The sequence below is a fragment of the Ambystoma mexicanum genome, chromosome 14 (genome assembly GCF_040938575.1).
Source record: "Ambystoma mexicanum isolate Mex_15411 chromosome 14, UKY_AmexF1_1, whole genome shotgun sequence".
Lineage (NCBI taxonomy): Eukaryota > Metazoa > Chordata > Amphibia > Caudata > Ambystomatidae > Ambystoma > Ambystoma mexicanum.
In genome coordinates, this window is record NC_090940.1 from 470,650,729 (window position 1) to 470,676,763 (window position 26,035).

Consider the following 26,035-nt stretch of genomic DNA (forward strand, 5'->3'; position numbering starts at 1 on the left):
GACAGTCAGTACCGGGGAACGCTGTTTCCCGTAGTTTCTTTTATCGTGTTGCGGCTTTAGTGCAACATGACACAAGAGGGCACTGTAAGATAAGTTACAGCTCTCTTGGGTCTCTAGCCTTCTACAGGCCCTAGATACTCTTTTAGGATGGTATTTGATCGGTGCAAGTCATTCAGGGACTCGAATGGTGGCAGCGATCGTTTTGTTTATTTTGAGCTCCTTTTGGCGTTCTGAGCGCGTTTTTCGCACTGAACCCAAAATGGTGGCCTGGCTCCCAAAATGGCCAGACCACAAGGCTCCTTTGTCTTGTCCACTGACCTTCTTGCTCCCTTCACCTTCCCCAGGTTGAGCGACCCGGGGCCTTCCTTATTTGGGCATGTACTTTCCCGCGAAACGTGGTTGCTTTCGCGGGCTTCTACATGTCGTTTGTGTGCCTCCAGGGTGTGGGCTGGGATGTCTGGTCCCAATACACATCCTGGGTGCCAGAGAGTCTAGGGTGGTGTGAATGCCTGGGACCACCGTGGTCCGTGATTGGTCCACGAATGGTGTGTGTGTTGATGAGCGGATCTCCCATTGGCTCCCCTCCGTTTTGGCGCGAAGGGAACCGTGGATAAGAGGGGGCTGGAAACACCACTACCATGTCGATCTCCTGAGTTCTCACGAACGAAGGAATACAGGAGCCAAGTATCCTGCAACCAAGAGGCTGGACCGAGGAATCGCTGATGACCCGCTGAAGGAATCCTCCTTTGCACTGCTGTCGTCCTGTGAAACCCTTTCCTCCTTTGATCGAACCAGAAGGCCTGTACTGGTGCTTCAACCTTTGGAATAGCAGGAACAGCTATTCCCGGCGACTTCATCAACTCCTGCCAAGTAAGCCTTCGGAAGTGTCTCTGGGCCATCCAGTTGACTGACCAGCTTACAAGGGAGTCCTGCTCTGTAACCGCCGCCAGGTTGTGTTGTATTTCGAGTCCTTGTCACTCTCCCACGCTTCGTACACTTGGCGTTCCCAAGTCTGAAGGGAGGAGTGTACATTTGGCTCGGATACACACGGCCGCTCCGTTGCCCTGCTGTGGTGACAAAACTGTGCTGGATTCGTCGATTGGGACATCTTTTTGCTCTACACGACTATGAGGCGTTCCCTGCTCTTCTGAACCTGCCAGCTGCTGAAACTAACGTGGAGAAGCCTGGGTCTGCTTGCTTCGGGGACCGGTGAGTAGTATAGCTAGGATCTGGTCGCCCTCCTGCAGTAGCCCATTGCTTTTCCCCGCTGTGTAAAAACAGCACCCTTTTGTCCGTACTCGCGCTCTGCTTCTGCTCACTGTGGAGGCTGCGCTTGAGTCGCGGAACCTGTTCTTCTTCTGTTGTGCACTAACCCGAACTGCCTGACTTCCTCCGAAGAGCTTCTCCTTTTGCCCGTTGGCACCGGCGTGGCAGGTACTTTGAGCACAAGGCTCCACTCTTCGCAGGGCTCGGACTTCCATCTAGTTAGGTGCCTCTGAAGGCGAACTGAGTCTAAAGCGTTATCGCACTGCCTGTTTTCCTTCCCTTTCAGGTGGACTACACATTTCGTGCTTATAACGCTAGCGACTGTTGTATTTGTATATATATTGTGTTGATATGGTATGTGTTGGTTTAATATTGTGATACTGTGATTTTCGCGCTACGGTCATTGTTTTAAAGGCCTTAAAATAAATGTGTATATATTTTTGATATAACAACTGTTTGGAGTAGTTTGTAAGCGCTCTTGCTTTGTGTGCTCATTGCGGGCTTTCAGTCACCCTCACCCCTCTTGAGACCTAGTCTTGACCGCCGCGATCGCTACCTTGATTGGTCTGGCTTGTCCAGAGGTTACCCTGTTCCAAGTAATTAGGTTGGCCTTCTGAACTTCTGCGCCACCAGGACAGAGTTCAGAAATCCGTCTTAACAAATTGGTGTACAGCGGTGGGATACGACTGAAGGTATCCAGTGTTGCGCACGAACTAGGGCATTTCAGGTTATTCCAACCAGGACACGTAGTGAATTGTTGTAGTATAACTTTAAAAAGGCCATAGTCCTATCAAACAGTATGGAAACAAATACCTTGTTAACTTTAAATGCTTCCAAATCAGAAACATTGAAGATGTGTGCGGAAAGAGGTGTTTCCTCTCAAGGCACGAAATTGGAAATGATCCAAACAATCGTGGCGTGGCAAGAAGCGCAGCTTGACGCTATAACTTCTGAGGACAGTGCGGAAGGTGGTGGGGCTGCTCTCACTGGTAGAACCGACGGTTCTGCCGCCGCACTGATCCATCGCGACCACGAGGACAGGGAGGATGTGATGTCTAATGTTTCCTCTGCCAGTGCTGATGGGGAGGCTATGCTTGAATTCAAGAAGCAAGAGCTGCGGTTTAGGCAGCAGGAGCTTGAATTCAGCATAGCCAAACTAAAAATCGAACAGGCAGAAAAACAGAAAGACAGGGATCACCAGTTGGAACTGGCCAAGCTTCAGGTTGCAAATGGGTCCAAGGGTCCTGGACATGGGTCTGGGGCTTCCTCTCATCCACGGTTTCCGAAAGATCTGCTCAGTGTGTATGAAGAAAGGAATGACATTATGGACTGGCTGAATGCGTTTGAGTATGCATGCGAGGTTCAAGAAGTTGACAATGCTGATAAGATTGCGTGGTTGCTCAGTAGACTGCCCCATTCTGGCTGTAGTGCCATTATGGAAATGTCGAAGGCTGAGCGAGCTGATTTCGCAATGTTAAAGCAAACTCTCATTTTAAAGTTTGGGAAGACTCCGGCCCAATATTTAAAGCGTTTTCGAGAGTATAAGAAAAAGGAAGGTGGTACTTGGGTATCTTATGTCGCTGAATCCTTGAAAAACTTAACTGGCTGGGTCGAAGGTTATAAGGTTTCTACCTTCGAAGGCATGATAAATCTTGTCATGCTGGAACACATTTTTGCTTCTTCTTCCCCGGAGCTTAAGCAGCATTTGGCCGATTCGAAGGAGATAGATCCTAAGAAGCTGGCCATTGCAGCAGACTTATGGGTGTCACATCGAGTGTCCCATAAGGACAAAACTCATCCTGGTAAGCAGGAGGAAGGGAAAAAGTCCAAAGATATGGAGGGTGGGGAATCTGCTAAATCTTCTTCCCATAAGGGCCACAAAAAGAAAAACAAGGGTAAGACACAAGAGAACTCACAGGGTAGTGGAGGTCAGCCTCCGAAACAGAACTCTGGTTACAATAAGCCTCCCTACGTAAACAGACCCACTGGGGCTTGTTTTTCTTGTGGAGCAACTGACCACGTGAAGGGGGGTCCCCGTTGTAAGGTTAGACCTTTGGGGGTCCACTCCGCTAATCTGGCCTTCTCCTCCTACGAGGAAGAAGAGATTACAGGAGCATCCTTCTCCTCAGACTCATTTCCCAGCCGAATAGAGGCTGAGGTAGTTTTAGTGTCCCTGGGTTCCTGGGAGCCTAAAGTCGCAGAGGCTTATGCTAGGATTCCGGATAATACCAAGCACTACTTTAAAGACAGTGTGCTGATCAATGGAGTGGATACTCCAGCTCTTAGGGATAGTGGGTGCAGTCGCACTGTAGTGGATTCTACCTTGGTAGACTCAGAGGAAGTTGCCAGAGCTACTCTGATGCCCACTAAGTTGGCTGACGGCCCCCTCCGTATGTTTCCAGTAATACCTGTAAATCTTACTTTAAATGGTACAGCAGTCAGGATTCCAGTGAGCATTCAGAGAAACGTCCCGGGAAAGGTCTTGTTGGGTAATGATCTCAGAGCTTTAGGGCTCGTAGGAGACACTGCCGAAAGACCCTACACACGGTCTCAAGCACGGGCAGCATTGGCCAAGTCCAATACGCCGCCCCAGCCGAAGGGGAAACCCAAGGCGAAAGGAGTCTACAAGTCAAAACGAGGGAAAGAGAATATTCCCCCGAGCTCGCCTACCACTGAGGTGGAGGAAGTTGGTCAATCGCCTGGGCCTGACGAGGAGGTGGCGATGCCTGAAGTATTCGACCCCAACGATCATCCTGAACTAAAAGACTTGTTAGTTGAAGGAGGTCCTGATAGGAACGAATTCAGTAAAGGCCAACGTGAGTGCCCATCTCTGGAAGGCCTAAGGAGACAGGCCTGCTCCCAGCTTCAGGGTGAACCTCCTGGGAAGCATAGGATTTATTGGGAAGGTGGACTCCTGTATAGTGAGCCCACAGAGTCTACAGAAGGAGACCATAGGAGGTTGGTGGTTCCCCTTGCTGTTAGGCCCTTCCTCCTGCAGTTGGCGCATGACTTTCCCCTTGCTGGTCACCTTGGTATGAAGAGGACCAAGCAAAGGTTATCCATGCACTTCTACTGGCCCAAGATGGGGGTGCAAGTAGAAAGTCACTGCAGGAGTTGTGCCTCCTGCCAGTTGTCTGGTAAGGTTGACGCGACAATCCAAGCTCCGTTGGTACCGCTCCCAGTTGTGGGGGTACCATTTGAAAGGGTAGGGATCGACATCGTTGGTCCCCTTGACCCGCAAACATCCTCGGGCAATAGGTTTATCCTGGTGCTGGTCGACCATGCAACCAGATATCCTGAGGCCATCCCATTGAAAACTGTAACTGCCAAGTCAGTTGCAAAAGCTTTACTCGGCATATTTACTAGGGTTGGCTTCCCTAAAGAAGTTGTGTCAGATCGTGGCAGCAACTTTATGTCGAAGTATATGCAGGCTATGTGGAAAGAATGTGGGGTCACCTACAAGTTCTCTTCTGCATACCACCCCCAGACCAATGGTCTGGTGGAACGTTTCAACAGAACATTAAAGAGCATGATTGGGGCTCTGGAGGAGCCTCAGAGAAGAAAATGGGATCTTCTTTTACCATGCTTACTGTTTGCCTACCGAGAGGTACCACAGGAGGGTGTTGGCTTCAGCCCCTTCGAACTTCTGTTCGGTCATCCCGTACGGGGACCCTTAGCCATCGTCAAAGAGGGATGGGAGATGCCCACTCCCCCTGTTACTACCAATGTAGTTGATTATGTGCTAGGGCTCAGAAAACGGATGGTACTTCTGATGGGCTTGGCTAGTGATACATTGAAGGCAGGGCAAGAGCTGGTGAAACATTGGTACGACCAGAAAGCTTCCCTCATCAACTTTACACCTGGTCAGCAAGTCCTGATCATGAATCCCATAAGGCCTCGAGCTTTACAGGACAAATGGTCAGGCCCTTACACAGTGGTGGAGCCCCTGGGTGAGGTCAACTATTTAGTGGACCTTGGAAGGCCTGGACAGGCTCCAAAAGTGTTTCACATGAATAGGCTGAAGGCTTTCGTCCCAAGAGTCGAAATCGCAGCACTGCTACTGGCTTCAGACGTTGAGGAAGAGGAGTCTGAACCTCTTCCCGACCTGTTCCAAAGCGGTCCTTCAGATAGCTCCTTTGAGGGTGTCCGAGTGGCCCCTCACCTGACTTCTGATCAGCAGGCTGAGGTGAAAAGTTTGCTTAGGCAGTTTTCCCCCCTGTTTTCACAGTCGCCTGGTTTGACACCTTGGTGCAAACATAACATTGACACAGGAGACTATGTACCTACCAAAAGTAGGGGATACAGGATGTCAGACAAAGTACGGTCTTATATTAAGACCGAGGTCAACAAGATGTTAGACCTTGGGGTGATTGAACCCTCTAGTAGTCCTTGGTCCAGCCCTGTGGTGTTGGTTCCAAAGGCAGGCACTTCTGAATTGAGGTTCTGCGTGGATTACAGGGCTCTGAATGCTGTCACCAAGACAGATGCCCACCCCTTGCCTCGAACAGATGAGCTAGTGGATACTTTGGGTGCCTCCAAGTACCTCAGCACGTTTGACCTCACTGCTGGCTATTGGCAAATAGCTTTAGCAGAACATGCCAAGGAGAAGACAGCATTTTCTACTCCAGACGGCCTTTACCAATTCCGGGTAATGCCGTTCGGGTTGAAGAATGCACCTGCCACTTTCCAGAGGCTTGTGAATCATGTGTTGAATGGGTTGGATGAATTCTGTCTTGCATATCTGGACGATATAGCAGTTTTCAGTGCCACCTGGGAAGACCATGTGAAACACCTCGGGATTGTGCTCCAGGCTCTTCAGAAAGCCCACTTGACCATAAAGGCTAGTAAATGCCAGATTGGACAAGGCTCAGTGGTTTACCTTGGACATGAAGTAGGTGGAGGGAGGATACAGCCTCTACCCAGTAAAGTACAAGCAGTACAAGTCTGGCCTACCCCCACTACGCAAACCCAAGTGAGAGCCTTCTTAGGACTCACAGGGTATTATCGCAATTCTATGGCAGACTATGGCACCATAGCTGCTCCTCTGACTGCCCTCACAACTCCGACGAAACCCAAGAAGGTAACTTGGACCGACGAGTGTGAGAAGGCCTTCAATGGCTTAAAAGACTCCTTGTGCCAGGCCCCTGTCCTCAGGGCCCCGGATTATCAAAGACCTTTTATCGTGCAGACGGACGCCTCTGACACTGGGATAGGAGCTGTACTATCACAAGTAGATGAGAAGGGTAAGGAACACCCTATCGGTTTTATTAGTCGCCAGCTTAAGGACAGAGAGCTCAGATGGTCTACGGTAGAGAAAGAATGTTTCTCTGTTGTGTGGGCCCTAAGGAAGCTGAGGCCCTACCTCTATGGGACCCACTTCACTGTGCAAACTGACCATAAGCCGTTAAAGTGGCTAATGAACATGAAGGGGGAGAATCCAAAGTTGCTTAGGTGGTCCATAAGTCTACAAGGCTTCGACTTCACTATTGAGCATAGGCCAGGTGTCCAACATAGCAATGCTGATGGATTGTCCAGAATGTTTAACCGACCTGAACAAGAGACTCATCCAGGGGTGGATTAGTTCCCCCTGTCCATAGTCTGGGAGGGGCGAGTGTTAGGAAAGATTTCGTAATTGTAGGTAATTTTCCTTCCATGTGGCAACCCCTAAACTTTTTGCTGTTGTTTTTCACCTTGTTCTTGACTTTGCCAGAGAAGTGCAGCCTTCTGCCGCACTCCTCTGGGCTTTCGCTCCTTTCTTACGGGGAAACTGACATGCCCTTAAGACAGTCAGTACCGGGGAACGCTGTTTCCCGTAGTTTCTTTTATCGTGTTGCGGCTTTAGTGCAACATGACACAAGAGGGCACTGTAAGCTAAGTTACAGCTCTCTTGGGTCTCTAGCCTTCTACAGGCCCTAGATACTCTTTTAGGATGGTATTTGATCGGTGCAAGTCATTCAGGGACTCGAATGGTGGCAGCGATCGTTTTGTTTATTTTGAGCTCCTTTTGGCGTTCTGAGCGCGTTTTTCGCACTGAACCCAAAATGGTGGCCTGGCTCACAAAATGGCCAGACCACGAGGCTCCTTTGTCTTGTCCACTGACCGTCTTGCTCCCTTCAACTTCCCCAGGTCGAGCGACCCGGGGCCTTCCTTATTTGGGCATGTACTTTCCCGCGAAACGTGGTTGCTTTCGCGGGCTTCTACATGTCGTTTGTGTGCCTCCAGGGTGTGGGCTGGGATGTCTGGTCCCAATACACATCCTGGGTGCCAGAGAGTCTAGGGTGGTGTGAATGCCTGGGACCACCGTGGTCCGTGATTGGTCCACGAATGGTGTGTGTGTTGATGAGCGGATCTCCCATTGGCTCCCCTCCGTTTTGGCGCGAAGGGAACCGTGGATAAGAGGGGGCTGGAAACACCACTACCATGTCGATCTCCTGAGTTCTCACGAACGAAGGAATACAGGAGCCAAGTATCCTGCAACCAAGAGGCTGGACCGAGGAATCGCTGGTGACCCGCTGAAGGAATCCTCCTTTGCACTGCTGTCGTCCTGTGAAACCCTTTCCTCCTTTGATCGAACCAGAAGGCCTGTACTGGTGCTTCGACCTTTGGAATAGCAGGAACAGCTATTCCCGGCGACTTCATCAACTCCTGCCAAGTAAGCCTTCGGAAGTGTCTCTGGGCCATCCAGTTGACTGACCAGCTTACAAGGGAGTCCTGCTCTGTAACCGCCGCCAGGTTGTGTTGTATTTCGAGTCCTTGTCACTCTCCCACGCTTCGTACACTTGGCGTTCCCAAGTCTGAAGGGAGGAGTGTACATTTGGCTCGGATACACACGGCCGCTCCGTTGCCCTGCTGTGGTGACAAAACTGTGCTGGATTTGTCGATTGGGACGTCTTTTTGCTCTACACGACTACGAGGCGTTCCCTGCTCTTCTGAACCTGCCAGCTGCTGAAACTAACGTGGAGAAGCCTGGGTCTGCTTGCTTCGGGGACCGGTGAGTAGTATAGCTAGGATCTGGTCACCCTCCTGCAGTAGCCCATTGCTTTTCCCCGCTGTGTAAAAACAGCACCCTTTTGTCCGTACTCGCGCTCTGCTTCTGCTCACTGTGGAGGCTGCGCTTGAGTCGCGGAACCTGTTCTTCTTCTGTTGTGCACTAACCCGAACTGCCTGACTTCCTCCGAAGAGCTTCTCCTTTTGCCCGTTGGCACCGGCGTGGCAGGTACTTTGAGCACAAGGCTCCACTCTTCGCAGGGCTCGGACTTCCATCTAGTTAGGTGCCTCTGAAGGCGAACTGAGTCTAAAGCGTTATCGCACTGCCTGTTTTCCTTCCCTTTCAGGTGGACTACACATTTCGTGCTTATAACGCTAGCGACTGTTGTATTTGTATATATATTGTGTTGATATGGTATGTGTTGGTTTAATATTGTGATACGGTGATTTTCGCGCTACGGTCATTGTTTTAAAGGCCTTAAAATAAATGTGTATATATTTTTGATATAACAACTGTTTGGAGTAGTTTGTAAGCGCTCTTGCTTTGTGTGCTCATTGCGGGCTTTCAGTCACCCTCACCCCTCTTGAGACCTAGTCTTGACCGCCGCGATCGCTACCTTGATTGGTCTGGCTCGTCCAGAGGTTACCCTGTTCCAAGTAATTAGGTTGGCCTTCTGAACTTCTGCGCCACCAGGACAGAGTTCAGAAATCCGTCTTAACAGATATCACATATGCTATAGGAAGGGTCTCAGGTTTGGAACGGGAAGGAGTTGGATATCACATTTCATGTTATAGGAAGGGTCTCAGGTTTGGTATAAGCACTGGGATATCACATCTCTTCTATCGGAAGTGGCTCAGGATTGGAATGGGAACGAGTTGGATATCCCATCTCATGTTATAGGACGGGTCTCTGGTTTGGTATTAGAATCATTGAGATATCACATTGCATGCTGTAGGAAGGGTCTAAGGATTGGAATAGGATGGGCTTGGATATCACATCTCATGCTATAGGTAGGCTCTCAGGTTTGTTATAAGGATTAAGATATCACATCTCATGCTATAGGAAGGGTCTAGGGATTGGAATGGGAAGGATTTGGATATCACATCTCATGCTATAGGAAGGGTCTCAGGTTTGGTATAAGCATGGAGATATCACTTCTCAAGCTATAGGAAGTGTCTCAGGATTGGAATGGGAAGGAGTTGGATATCACATCTCATGTTATAGGAAGGATCTCAGGTTTGGTATTAGAAGCATTGAGACATCACATCTCATGCTATAGGAAGGGTCTCAGGATTGGAATGGGAAGGAGTTGGATATCACATCTCATGCTAAAGGGAGGGTCTCAGGTTTGGAAGGGGAAGGATTTGGATATTACATCTCGTGTTATAGGAATGATCTCAGGTTTGGTATTAGAAGCATTGAGATATCACATCTCATGCTATCAGAAGGATCTCAGGTTTAGTATTTTAAGCATTGAGATATCAAATCTCATGCTATAGGAAGGGTCTCAGGATTGGAATGGGAAGGAGTTGGATATCACATCTCATGCTATAGGAAGGGTCTCAGTATTGGAATGGGAAGGAGTTTTATATGACATCTCATGCCATAGGAAGGATCTCAGGTTTGGTATTAGAAGCATTGAGACATCACATCTCATGTTATAGGAAGGGTCTCAGGATTGGAATGGGAAGGAGTTGGATATCACATCTCATGCCACAGGAAGGGTCTCAGGTTTGGTATAAGCATTGAGATATCACATCTCTGCTATCGGAAGGGTCTCAGGATTGGAATGGGAAGGAGTTAGATATCCCATCTTATGTTATAGGAAGGGTCTCAGGTTTGGTATTAGAAGCACTGAGATATCACATCTCATGCTATAGGAAGGGTCTCAGGATTGGAATGGGAAGGAGTTGGATATCACATTTCATGTTAGAGGTAGGATCTCAGGTTTGGTATTAGAGGCATTGAGATACCACATCGCATGCTATCAGAAGGGTCTCAGGATTGGAAGGGGAAGGATTTGGATATCACATCTCATGTTATAGGAAGGGTCTCAGGTTTGGTATAAGCATTGATATATCACATCTCTGCTATCGGAAGGATCTCAGGTTTGGTATTAGAGGCATTGAGATATCACATCTCATGCTAAAGGGACGGTCTCAGGTTTGGAAGGGGAGGGATTTGGATATCAAATCTCTTCTTATAGGAAGGATCACAGGTTTGGTATTAGAAGCATTGATATATCACATCTCATGCTATAGGAAGGGTCTCAGGATTGGAATGGGAAGGAGTTGGATATCACATCTCATGCTAAAAGGAGGGTCTCAGGTTTGGAAGGTGAAGGATTTGGATATTACATCTCGTGTTATAGGAATGATCTCAGGTTTGGTATTAGAAGCATTGAGATATCACATCTCATGCTATCGGAAGGATCTCAGGTTTAGTATTAGAAGCATTGAGATATCACATCTCTGCTATCAGAGGTGTCTCAGGATTGGGATGGGAAGGAGTTGGATATCACAACTCATGCTATAGGAAGGGTATCAGGTTTGGAACGGGAAGGAGTTGGATATCCCATCTCATGTTATAGGACGGGTCTCAGGTTTGGTATTAGAAGCATTGAGATATCACATCGCATGCTTTAGGAAGGGTCACAGGTTTGGAATGGGAAGGAATTGGATATAACATCTCATGTCATAGGAAGTATCTGAGGTTTGGTATTAGAAGCATTGAGATATCACATCTCATGCTATAGGAATGGTCTCAGGATTGGAATGGGTAGGAGTTGGATATTACATTCTTGCTATAGGAAGGGTCTCAGGATTGGAATGGGAAGGACTTGGATATCATATCGCATGCTATAGGAAGGCTCTCAGGTTTGGAAGGGGAAGGAGTTGGATATCACATTTCATGTTAGAGGAAGGATCTCAGGTTTGGTATTAGAGGCATTGAGATATCACATCTCATGCTATAGGAAGGGTCTCAGGATTGGAATGGGAAGGAGTTGGATATCACATCTCAAGCTATAGGAAGGGTCTCAGGTTTGGTATAAGCATGGAGATACCACATCTCATGCTATAGGAAGGGTCTCAGGATTGGAATGGGAAGGTCTTGGATATCACATCTCATGTTACAGGAAAGATCTCAGGTTTGGTATTAGAAGCATTGCGACATCACATCTCATGTTATAGGAAGGGTCTCAGGATTGGAATGGGAAGAAGTTGGATATCACATCTCATGCTATAGGAAGGGTCTCAGGTTTGGTATAAGCATTGAGATATCACATCTCATGCTATAGGAAGGGTCCCAGGATTGGAATGGGAAGGAGTTGGATATCACATCTCATGCTAAAGGGAGGGTCTCAGGTTTGGAAGGGGAAGGATTTGGATATCACATCTCATGTTATAGGAAGGATCTCAGGTTTGGAAGGGGAAGGATTTGGATATCACATCACATGTTATAGGAAGGATCTCAGGTTTGGTATTAGAAGCATTGAGATATCACATCTCATGCTATCGGAAGGGTCTCAGGATTGGAATGGGAAGGAGTTGGATATCACATCTCATGCTAAAGGGAGGTTCTCAGGTTTGGAAGGGGAAGGATTTGGATATCACATCTCATGTTATAGGAAGGATCTCAGGTTTGGTATTAGAAGCATTGAGATATCACATCTCATGCTATCAGAAGTATCTCAGGTTTGGTATTAGAGGCATTGAGATATCACATCTCATGCTATCATAAGGGTCTCAGGATTGGAATGGGAAGGAGTTGGATATCATATCTCATGCTAAAGGGAGGGTCTCAGGTTTGGAAGGGGAAGGATTTGGATATCACATCACATGTTATAGGAAGGATCTCAGGTTTGGTATTAGAAGCATTGAGATATCACATCTCATGTTATCGGAAGGGTCTCAGGATTGGAATGGGAAGGAGTTGGATATCACATCTCATGCTATAGGAAGGATCTCAGGTTTGGAACGGGAAGGAGTTGGATATCACATCTCATGTTATAGGAAGAGTCTCAGGTTTGGTACAAGCATTGAGATATCACATCTCTGCAATCGGAAATGTCTCAGGATTGGGATGGGAAGGAGTTGGATATCACATCTCATGCTTTAGGAAGGGTTTCAGGTTTGGAACGGGAAGGAGTTGGATATCCCATCTCATGTTATAGGACGGGTCTCTGGTTTGGTATTCGATGCATTGAGATATCACATCTCATGCTATAGGAAGGGACTCAGGATTGGAATGGGAAGGAGTTGGATATCACATCTCATGTTATAGGAAGGATCTCAGGTTTGGTATTAGAAGCATTGAGACATCACATCTCATGCTATAGGAAGGGTCTCAGGATTGGAATGGGAAGGAGTTGTATATGACATCTCATGCCATGGAAAGGGTCTCAGGTTTGGTATAAGCATTGAGATATCACATCTCTGCTATCGGAAGGGTCTCAGGATTGAAATGGGAAGGAGTTGGATATCCCATCTCATGTTATAGGAAGAGTCTCAGGTTTGGTATTAGAAGCATCGAGATATCACATCTCATGCTATAGGAAGTGTCTCAGGATTGGAATGGGAAGGACTTGGATATCACATCTCATGCTATAGGGAGGGTCTCAAGTTTGATATTAGAAGCATTGAGATATCACATCTCATGCTATAGGAAGGTTCTCAGGATTGGAATGGGAAGGATTTGGATATCACATCTCATGCTATAGGAAGGGTCTCAGGTTTGGTATAAGCAGTGAGATATCACATCCCATACTATAGGAAGGGTCTCAGGATTGGAATGGGAAGGAGTTGGATATCACATCTCATGTTATAGGAAGGATCTCATGTTTGGTATAAGCATTGAGATATCACATCTCTGCTATCGGAAGGGTCTCAGGATTGGAATGGGAAGGAGTTGGATATTCCCATCTCATGTTATAGGAAGGGTCTCAGGTTTGGTATTAGAAGCATTGAGATATCACATCTCATGCTATAGGAAGGGTCTCAGGATTGGAATGGGAAGGACTTGGATTTCACATCTCATGAGATGTGATATCTCAATGCTTCTAATACCAAACCTGAGATCCTTCCTATGACATGAGATGTGATATCCAATTCCTTCCCATTCCAAACCTGAGACCCTTCCTACAGCATGCAATGTGATATCTCAATGCTTCTAATACCAAACCTGAGACCAGTCCTATAACATGAGATGTGATATCCAACTCCTTTCGATTCCAATACTGAGACTCTTCCTATAGCATGAGATGTGATATCTCAATGCTTCTACCAAACCTGAGACCCTTCCTATAGCATGAGATGTGATATCCAACTCCTTCACATTCCAATCCTCTGACACTTCCTATAGCATGAGATGTGATATCGCAATGCTGCCAATACCAAACCTGAGACCCTTCCAATGGCATGAGATATGATATCCAACTCCTTCCCATTCCAATCCTGAGACCCTTCCTATAGCATGAAATATGATATCCAACTCCTTCCCATTCCAATCCTGAAACCCTTCCTATACCATGAGATGTGATATCTTAATGCTTCTAATACCAAACCTGAGACCCGTCCTATAACATGAGATGTGATATCCAAATCCTTCCCCTTCCAAACCTGAGACCCTTCCTTAAGCATGAGATGTGATATCCAGCTCCTTCCCATTCCAATCCTGAGACACTTCCGATAGCATGAGATGTGATATCTCAATGCTTCTAATATCAAAACTGAGACCCTCCCTATAGCATGAGATGTGATATCTACGTCCTTCCCATTCCAATCCTGAGACCCTACCTATAGCATGAGATGTGATATATCAATGCTTCTATCAAACCTGAGACCCTTCTTTTAGCATGAGATGTGATATCCAACTCCTTCCCATTCCAATCCTGAGACCCTTCCTATAGCATGAGATTTGATATCTCAATGCTTCTAATACCAAACCTGAGATCCTTCCGATAGCATGAGATGTGATATCTCAATGCTTCTAATACCAAACCTGAGATCATTCCTATAACACGAGAGGTGATATCCAAATCCTTCCCCTTCCAAACCTGAGACCCTCCCTGTAGCATGAGATGTGATATCCAACTCCTTCCCATTCCAATCCTGAGACCCTTCTGATAGCATGAGATGTGATATCTCAATGCCTCTAATACCAAACCTGAGATCTTACCTCTAACATGAAATGTGATATCCAACTCCTTCCCCTTCCAAACCTGAGAGCCTTCCTATAGCATGAGATGTGATATCGAAGTATTTCCCATTCCAATCCTGAGACCCTTCTTTTAGCATGAAATATGATATCCAACTCCTTCCCATTCCAATCCTGAAACCCTTCCTATAGCATGAGATGTGATATCTCAATGCTTCTAATACCAAACCTGAGATCCTTCCGATAACATGAGATATGATACCCAAATCCTTCCCCTTCCAAACCTGAGACCCTCCCTTTAGCATGAGATGTGATATCCAACTCCTTCCCATTCCAAACCTGAGACCCTTCCTATAGCATGAGATGTGATATCCAACTCCTTCCCATTCCAATCCTGAGACCCTTCCGATAGCATGAGATGTGATATCTCAATGCTTCTAATACCAAACCGGAGATCCTTCCTATAACATGTGATGTGATATCCAAATCCTTCCCGTTCCAAACCTGAGAACCTTCCTATAGCATGATATGTGATATCCAGCTCCTTCCCATTCCAATCCTGAGACCCTTCCGATAGCATGAGATGTGATATCTCAATGCTTCTAATACCAAACCTGAGATCCTTCCTATAACATGTGATGTGATATCCAAATCCTTCCCCTTCCAAACCTGAGAACCTCCCTTTAGCATGAGATGTGCTATCCAACTCCTTCCCATTCCAATCCTGCAACCCTTATGATAGCATGAGATGTGATATCTCAATGCCTCTAATACCAAACCTGAGATACTTCCGATAGCATGAGATGTGCTATCCAACTCCTTCCCATTCCAATCCTGCAACCCTTATGATAGCATGAGATGTGATATCTCAATGCCTCTAATACCAAACCTGAGATCCTTCCTATAACATGAGATGTGATATCCAAATCCTTCCCTTCCAAACCTGAGACCCTCCCTTTAGCATGAGATGTGATATCCAACTCCTTCCCATTCCAATCCCGAGACCCTTCTGATAGCATGAGATGTGATATCTCAATGCCTCTAATACCAAACCTGAGATCCTACCTCTAACATGAAATTTGATATCCAACTCATTCCCTTTCCAAACCTGAGACCCTGCCTATAGCATGAGATGTGATATCCAAGTCCTTCCCATTCCAATCCTGAGACCCTTCCTATAGCATGTGATGTGATAGCTCAATGCTTATACCAAACCTGAGACCCTTCCTATGGCATGAGATGTCATATACAACTCCTTCCCATTCCAATCCTGAGACCCTTCCTATAGCATGAGATGTGATATCTCAATGCTTATACCAAACCTGAGACCCTTCCTATAGCATGAGATGTGATATCCAACTTCTTCCCATTCCAATCCTGAGTCCCTTCCTATAACTTGAGATGTGATGTCTCAATGCTTATACCAAACCTGAGACACTTCCTATAGCATGAGATGTGATATCTCAATGCTTATACCAAACCTGAGATACTTCCTATGACATGAGATGTGATATCCAATTCCTTCCCATTCCAAACCTGAGACCCTTCTTACAGCATGCAATGTGATATCTCAATGCTTCTAATACCAAACCTGAGACCGGTCCTATAACATGAGATGGGATATCCAACTCCTTCCCGTTCCAAACCTGATACCCTTCCTATAGCATGAGATGTGATATCCAACTCCTTCCCATCCCAATCCTGAGACACCTCCGATAGCAGAGATGTGATATCTCAATGCTTCTAATACTAAACCTGAGATCCTTCCGATAGCATGAGATGTGATATCTCAATGCTTCTAATACCAAACCTGAGATCATTCCTATAACACGAGATGTAATATCCAAATCCTTCCCCTTCCAAACCTGAGACCCTCCCTTTAGCATGAGATGTGATATCCAACTCCTTCCCATTCCAATCCTGAGACCCTTCCGATAGCATGAGATGTGATATATCAATGCTTCTAATACCAAACCTGTGATCCTTCCTATAACAAGAGATGTGATATCCAAATCCCTCCCCTTCCAAACCTGAGACCCTCCCTTTAGCATGTGATGTGATATCTCAATGCCTCTAATACCAAACCTGAGATCCTTCCGATAGCATGAGATGTGATATCTCAATGCTTCTAATAACAAACCTGAGATCCTTCCTATAACATGAGATGTGATATCCAAATCCTTCCCGTTCCAAACCTGAGACCCTTCCTATAGCATATGTGATATCCAACTCCTTCCCATTCCAAACATGAGACCCTTCCTATAGCAAGAATGTAATATCCACCTCCTACCCATTCCAATCCTGAGACCATTCCTATAGCATGAGATGTGATATCTCAATGCTTCTAATACCAAACCTGAGATACTTCCTATGACATGAGATGTGATATCCAATTCCTTCCCATTCCAATCCTGAGACCCTTCCTATAACATGAGATGTGATGTCTCAGTGCTTCTAATACCAAACCTGAGATCCTTCCTATGGCATGAGATGTCATATAAAACTCCTTCCCATTCCAATCCTGAGACCCTTCCTATAGCATGAGATGTGATGTCTCAATGCTTCTAATACCAAACCTGAGATCCTTCCTATAACATGAGATGTGATATCCAACTCCTTCCCATTCCAATCCTGAGACACTCCCTATAGCATGAGAAGTGATATCTCCATGCGTATACCAAACCTGACACCCTCCCTATAACATGAGATGTGATATCCAAATCCTTCCCATTCCAATCCTGAGACCCTTCCTATAGCATGAGATGTGATATCTTAATGCTTATACCAAACCTGAGAGCCTACCTATAGCATGAGATGTGATATGCAAGTCCAGCCCATTCCAATCCTTAGACCCTTCCTACATCATGCAATGTGATATCTCAATGATTCTAATACCAAACCTGAGACCCGTCCTATAACATGAGATGGGATATCCAACTCCTTCCCATTCCAATCCTATGCCACTTCCGATAGCAGAGATGTGATATCTCAATGCTTATACCAAACCTGAGACCCTTCCTATAACATTAAATGTGATATCCAACTCCTTCCCGTTCCAAACCTGATACCCTTCCTATAGCATGAGATGTGATATCCAACTCCTTCCCATCCCAATCCTGAGTCACCTCCGATAGCAGAGATGTGATATCTCAATGCTTCTAATACTAAACCTGAGATCCTTCCGATAGCATGAGATGTGATATCTCAATGCTTCTAATACCAAACCTGAGATCATTCCTATAACACGAGATGTAATATCCAAATCCTTCCCCTTCCAAACCTGAGACCCTCCCTTTAGCATGAGATGTGATATCCAACTCCTTCCCATTCCAATCCTGAGACCCTTCCGATAGCATGAGATGTGATATATCAATACTTCTAATACCAAACCTGTGATCCTTCCTATAACAAGAGATGTGATATCCAAATCCCTCCCCTTCCAAACCTGAGACCCTCCCTTTAGCATGTGATGTGATATCTCAATGCCTCTAATACCAAACCTGAGATCCTTCCGATAGCATGAGATGTGATATCTCAATGCTTCTAATAACAAACCTGAGATCCTTCCTATAACATGAGATGTGATATCCAAATCCTTCCCGTTCCAAACCTGAGACCCTTCCTATAGCATATGTGATATCCAACTCCTTCCCATTCCAAACATGAGACCCTTCCTATAGCAAGAATGTAATATCCACCTCCTACCCATTCCAATCCTGAGACCATTCCTATAGCATGAGATGTGATATCTCAATGCTTCTAATACCAAACCTGAGATACTTCCTATGACATGAGATGTGATATCCAATTCCTTCCCATTCCAATCCTGAGACCCTTCCTATAACATGAGATGTGATGTCTCAATGCTTCTAATACCAAACCTGAGATCCTTCCTATGGCATGAGATGTCATATAAAACTCCTTCCCATTCCAATCCTGAGACCCTTCCTATAGCATGAGATGTGATGTCTCAATGCTTCTAATACCAAACCTGAGATCCTTCCTATAACATGAGATGTGATATCCAACTCCTTCCCATTCCAATCCTGAGACACTCCCTATAGCATGAGAAGTGATATCTCCATGCGTATACCAAACCTGACACCCTCCCTATAACATGAGATGTGATATCCAAATCCTTCCCATTCCAATCCTGAGACCCTTCCTATAGCATGAGATGTGATATCTTAATGCTTATACCAAACCTGAGAGCCTACCTATAGCATGAGATGTGATATGCAAGTCCAGCCCATTCCAATCCTTAGACCCTTCCTACATCATGCAATGTGATATCTCAATGATTCTAATACCAAACCTGAGACCCGTCCTATAACATGAGATGGGATATCCAACTCCTTCCCATTCCAATCCTATGCCACTTCCGATAGCAGAGATGTGATATCTCAATGCTTATACCAAACCTGAGACCCTTCCTATAACATTAAATGTGATATCCAACTCCTTCCCGTTCCAAACCTGATACCCTTCCTATAGCATGAGATGTGATATCCAACTCCTTCCCATCCCAATCCTGAGACACCTCCGATAGCAGAGATGTGATATCTCAATGCTTCTAATACTAAACCTGAGATCCTTCCGATAGCATGAGATGTGATATCTCAATGCTTCTAATACCAAACCTGAGATCATTCCTATAACACGAGATGTAATATCCAAATCCTTCCCCTTCCAAACCTGAGACCCTACCTTTAGCATGAGATGTGATATCCAACTCCTTCCCATTCCAATCCTGAGACCCTTCCGATAGCATGAGATGTGATATATCAATGCTTCTAATACCAAACCTGTGATCCTTCCTATAACAAGAGATGTGATATCCAAATCCCTCCCCTTCCAAACCTGAGACCCTCCCTTTAGCATGTGATGTGATATCTCAATGCCTCTAATACCAAACCTGAGATCCTTCCGATAGCATGAGATGTGATATCTCAATGCTTCTAATAACAAACCTGAGATCCTTCCTATAACATGAGATGTGATATCCAAATGCTTCCCGTTCCAAACCTGAGACCCTTCCTATAGCATATGTGATATCCAACTCCTTCCCATTCCAAACATGAGACCCTTCCTATAGCAAGAATGTAATATCCACCTCCTACCCATTCCAATCCTGAGACCATTCCTATAGCATGAGATGTGATATCTCAATGCTTCTAATACCAAACCTGAGATACTTCCTATGACATGAGATGTGATATCCAATTCCTTCCCATTCCAATCCTGAGACCCTTCCTATAACATGAGATGTGATGTCTCAATGCTTCTAATACCAAACCTGAGATCCTTCCTATGGCATGAGATGTCATATAAAACTCCTTCCCATTCCAATCCTGAGACCCTTCCTATAGCATGAGATGTGATGTCTCAATGCTTCTAATACCAAACCTGAGATCCTTCCTATAACATGAGATGTGATATCCAACTCCTTCCCATTCCAATCCTGAGACACTCCCTATAGCATGAGAAGTGATATCTCCATGCGTATACCAAACCTGACACCCTCCCTATAACATGAGATGTGATATCCAAATCCTTCCCATTCCAATCCTGAGACCCTTCCTATAGCATGAGATGTGATATCTTAATGCTTATACCAAACCTGAGAGCCTACCTATAGCATGAGATGTGATATGCAAGTCCAGCCCATTCCAATCCTTAGACCCTTCCTACATCATGCAATGTGATATCTCAATGATTCTAATACCAAACCTGAGACCCGTCCTATAACATGAGATGGGATATCCAACTCCTTCCCATTCCAATCCTATGCCACTTCCGATAGCAGAGATGTGATATCTCAATGCTTATACCAAACCTGAGACCCTTCCTATAACATTAAATGTGATATCCAACTCCTTCCCGTTCCAAACCTGATACCCTTCCTATAGCATGAGATGTGATATCCAACTCCTTCCCATCCCAATCCTGAGACACCTCCGATAGCAGAGATGTGATATCTCAATGCTTCTAATACTAAACCTGAGATCCTTCCGATAGCATGAGATGTGATATCTCAATGCTTCTAATACCAAACCTGAGATCATTCCTATAACACGAGATGTAATATCCAAATCCTTCCCCTTCCAAACCTGAGACCCTCTCTTTAGCATGAGATGTGATATCCAACTCCTTCCCATTCCAATCCTGAGACCCTTCCGATAGCATGAGATGTGATATATCAATGCTTCTAATACCAAACCTGTGATCCTTCCTATAACAAGAGATGTGATATCCAAATCCCTCCCCTTCCAAACCTGAGACCCTCCCTTTAGCATGTGATGTGATATCTCAATGCCTCTAATACCAAACCTGAGATCCTTCCGATAGCATGAGATGTGATATCTCAATGCTTCTAATAACAAACCTGAGATCCTTCCTATAACATGAGATGTGATATCCAAATCCTTCCCGTTCCAAACCTGAGAACCTTCCTATAGCATATGTGATATCCAACTCCTTCCCATTCCAAACATGAGACCCTTCCTATAGCAAGAATGTAATATCCACCTCCTACCCATTCCAATCCTGAGACCATTCCTATAGCATGAGATGTGATATCTCAATGCTTCTAATACCAAACCTGAGATACTTCCTATGACATGAGATGTGATATCCAATTCCTTCCCATTCCAATCCTGAGACCCTTCCTATAACATGAGATGTGATGTCTCAATGCTTCTAATACCAAACCTGAGATCCTTCCTATGGCATGAGATGTCATATAAAACTCCTTCCCATTCCAATCCTGAGACCCTTCCTATAGCATGAGATGTGATGTCTCAATGCTTCTAATACCAAACCTGAGATCCTTCCTATAACATGAGATGTGATATCCAACTCCTTCCCATTCCAATCCTGAGACACTCCCTATAGCATGAGAAGTGATATCTCCATGCGTATACCAAACCTGACACCCTCCCTATAACATGAGATGTGATATCCAAATCCTTCCCATTCCAATCCTGAGACCCTTCCTATAGCATGAGATGTGATATCTTAATGCTTATACCAAACCTGAGAGCCTACCTATAGCATGAGATGTGATATGCAAGTCCAGCCCATTCCAATCCTTAGACCCTTCCTACATCATGCAATGTGATATCTCAATGATTCTAATACCAAACCTGAGACCCGTCCTATAACATGAGATGGGATATCCAACTCCTTCCCATTCCAATCCTATGCCACTTCCGATAGCAGAGATGTGATATCTCAATGCTTATACCAAACCTGAGACCCTTCCTATAACATTAAATGTGATATCCAACTCCTTCCCGTTCCAAACCTGAGACCCTTCCTATAGCATATGTGATATCCAACTCCTTCCCATTCCAGACAATGGACCCTTCCTATAGCAAGAATGTAATATCCAACTCCTACCCATTCCAATCCTGAGACCATTCCTATAGCATGAGATGTGGTATCTCAATGCTTCTAATACCAAACCTGAGATCCTTCCTATGGCATGAGATGTCATATAAAACTCCTTCCCATTCCAATCCTGAGACCCTTCCTATAGCATGAGATGTGATGTCTCAATGCTTCTAATACCAAACCTGAGATCCTTCCTATAACATGAGATGTGATATCCAACTCCTTCCCATTCCAATCCTGAGACACTCCCTATAGCATGAGAAGTGATATCTCCATGCGTATACCAAACCTGACACCCTCCATATAACATGAGATGTGATATCCAAATCCTTCCCATTCCAATCCTGAGACCCTTCCTATAGAATGAGATGTGATATCTTAATGCTTATACCAAACCTGAGAGCCTACCTATAGCATGAGATGTGATATGCAAGTCCAGCCCATTCCAATCCTTAGACCCTTCCTACATCATGCAATGTGATATCTCAATGATTCTAATACCAAACCTGAGACCCGTCCTATAACATGAGATGGGATATCCAACTCCTTCCCATTCCAATCCTATGCCACTTCCGATAGCAGAGATGTGATATCTCAATGCTTATACCAAACCTGAGACCCTTCCTATAACATTAAATGTGATATCCAACTCCTTCCCGTTCCAAACCTGATACCCTTCCTATAGCATGACATGTGATATCCAACTCCTTCCCATCCCAATCCTGAGACACCTCCGATAGCAGAGATGTGATATCTCAATGCTTCTAATACTAAACCTGAGATCCTTCCGATAGCATGAGATGTGATATCTCAATGCTTCTAATACCAAACCTGAGATCATTCCTATAACACGAGATGTAATATCCAAATCCTTCCCCTTCCAAACCTGAGACCCTCCCTTTAGCATGAGATGTGATATCCAACTCCTTCCCATTCCAATCCTGAGACCCTTCCGATAGCATGAGATGTGATATATCAATGCTTCTAATACCAAACCTGTGATCCTTCCTATAACAAGAGATGTGATATCCAAATCCCTCCCCTTCCAAACCTGAGACCCTCCCTTTAGCATGTGATGTGATATCTCAATGCCTCTAATACCAAACCTGAGATCCTTCCGATAGCATGAGATGTGATATCTCAATGCTTCTAATAACAAACCTGAGATCCTTCCTATAACATGAGATGTGATATCCAAATCCTTCCCGTTCCAAACCTGAGACCCTTCCTATAGCATATGTGATATCCAACTCCTTCCCATTCCAAACCTGAGACCCTTCCTATAGCAAGAATGTAATATCCACCTCCTACCCATTCCAATCCTGAGACCATTCCTATAGCATGAGATGTGATATCTCAATGCTTCTAATACCAAACCTGAGATACTTCCTATGACATGAGATGTGATATCCAATTCCTTCCCATTCCAATCCTGAGACCCTTCCTATAACATGAGATGTGATGTCTCAATGCTTCTAATACCAAACCTGAGATCCTTCCTAGGGCATGAGATGTCATATAAAACTCCTTCCCATTCCAATCCTGAGACCCTTCCTATAGCATGAGATGTGATGTCTCAATGCTTCTAATACCAAACCTGAGATCCTTCCTATAACATGAGATGTGATATCAAACTCCTTCCCATTCCAATCCTGAGACACTCCCTATAGCATGAGAAGTGATATCTCCATGCGTATACCAAACCTGACACCCTCCCTATAACATGAGATGTGATATCCAAATCCTTCCCATTCCAATCCTAGACCCTTCCTATAGCATGAGATGTGATATCTTAATGCTTATACCAAACCTGAGAGCCTACCTATAGCATGAGATGTCATATGCAAGTCCAGCCCATTCCAATCCTTAGACCCTTCCTACATCATGCAATGTGATATCTCAATGATTCTAATACCAAACCTGAGACCCTCCCTTTAGCATGAGATGTGATATCCAACTCCTTCCCATTCCAATCCTGAGACCCTTCCGATAGCATGAGATGTGATATATCAATGCTTCTAATACCAAACCTGTGATCCTTCCTATAACAAGAGATGTGATATCCAAATCCCTCCCCTTCCAAACCTGAGACCCTCCCTTTAGCATGTGATGTGATATCTCAATGCCTCTAATACCAAACCTGAGATCCGTCCGATAGCATGAGATGTGATATCTCAATGCTTCTAATAACAAACCTGAGATCCTTCCTATAACATGAGATGTGATATCCAAATCCTTCCCGTTCCAAACCTGAGACCCTTCCTATAGCATATGTGATATCCAACTCCTTCCCATTCCAAACATGAGACCCTTCCTATAGCAAGAATGTAATATCCACCTCCTACCCATTCCAATCCTGAGACCATTCCTATAGCATGAGATGTGATATCTCAATGCTTCTAATACCAAACCTGAGATACTTCCTATGACATGAGATGTGATATCCAATTCCTTCCCATTCCAATCCTGAGACCCTTCCTATAACATGAGATGTGATGTCTCAATGCTTCTAATACCAAACCTGAGATCCTTCCTATGGCATGAGATGTCATATAAAACTCCTTCCCATTCCAATCCTGAGACCCTTCCTATAGCATGAGATGTGATGTCTCAATGCTTCTAATACCAAACCTGAGATCCTTCCTATAACATGAGATGTGATATCCAACTCCTTCCCATTCCAATCCTGAGACACTCCCTATAGCATGAGAAGTGATATCTCCATGCGTATACCAAACCTGACACCCTCCCTATAACATGAGATGTGATATCCAAATCCTTCCCATTCCAATCCTGAGACCCTTCCTATAGCATGAGATGTGATATCTTAATGCTTATACCAAACCTGAGAGCCTACCTATAGCATGAGATGTGATATGCAAGTCCAGCCCATTCCAATCCTTAGACCCTTCCTACATCATGCAATGTGATATCTCAATGATTCTAATACCAAACCTGAGACCCGTCCTATAACATGAGATGGGATATCCAACTCCTTCCCATTCCAATCCTATGCCACTTCCGATAGCAGAGATGTGATATCTCAATGCTTATACCAAACCTGAGACCCTTCCTATAACATTAAATGTGATATCCAACTCCTTCCCGTTCCAAACCTGAGACCCTTCCTATAGCATATGTGATATCCAACTCCTTCCCATTCCAGACAATGGACCCTTCCTATAGCAAGAATGTAATATCCAACTCCTACCCATTCCAATCCTGAGACCATTCCTATAGCATGAGATGTGGTATCTCAATGCTTCTAATACCAAACCTGAGATACTTCCTATGACATGAGATGTGATATCCAATTCCTTCCCATTCCAAACCTGAGACCCTTCCTACAGCATGCAATGTGATATCTCAATGCTTCTAATACCAAACCTGAGACCCGTCCTATAACATGAGATGGGATATCCAACTCCTTCCCGTTCCAAACCTGATACCATTCCTATAGCATGAGATGTGATATCCAAGTTCTTCCCATTCCAATCCTGAGACCCTTCCTATAGCATGAGATGTGATATCTCAATGCTTCTAATACCAAGCCTGAGACCCTTCCTATAACATAAGATGGGATATCCAACTCCTTACCATTTCAATCCTGAGACCCTTCCGATAGCAGAGATGTGATATCTCAATGCTTATACCAAACCTGAGACCCTTCCTATGGCATGAGATGTCATATACAACTCCTTCCTATTCCAATCCTGAGACCCTTCCTATAACATGAGATGTGATGTCTCAATGCTTCTAATACCAAACCTGAGATCCTTCCTATGGCATGAGATGTCATATAAAACTCCTTCCCATTCCAATCCTGAGACCCTTCCTATAGCATGAGATGTGATATCCAACTCCTTCCCATTCCAATCCTGAGACCCTTCCTATAGCATGAGATGTGATATCTCAATGCTTCAAATACCAAACCTGAGATGTTCCTTCCCATTCCAATCCTGACACCCTTCCTATAGCATGAGATGTGATATCTCAATGCTTCTAATACCAAACCTGAGATGTTCCTTCCCATTCCAATCCTGACACCCTTCCTATAGCATGAGATGTGATGTCGCAATGCTTCTAATACCAAACCTGAGATCTTTCCTGTAACATGAGATGTGATATCCAACACCTTCCCATTCCAATCCTGAGACCCTTCCTATAGCATGAGATGTGGTATCTCCATGCTTATACCAAACCTGAGACCCTTCCTATAGCTTGAGATGT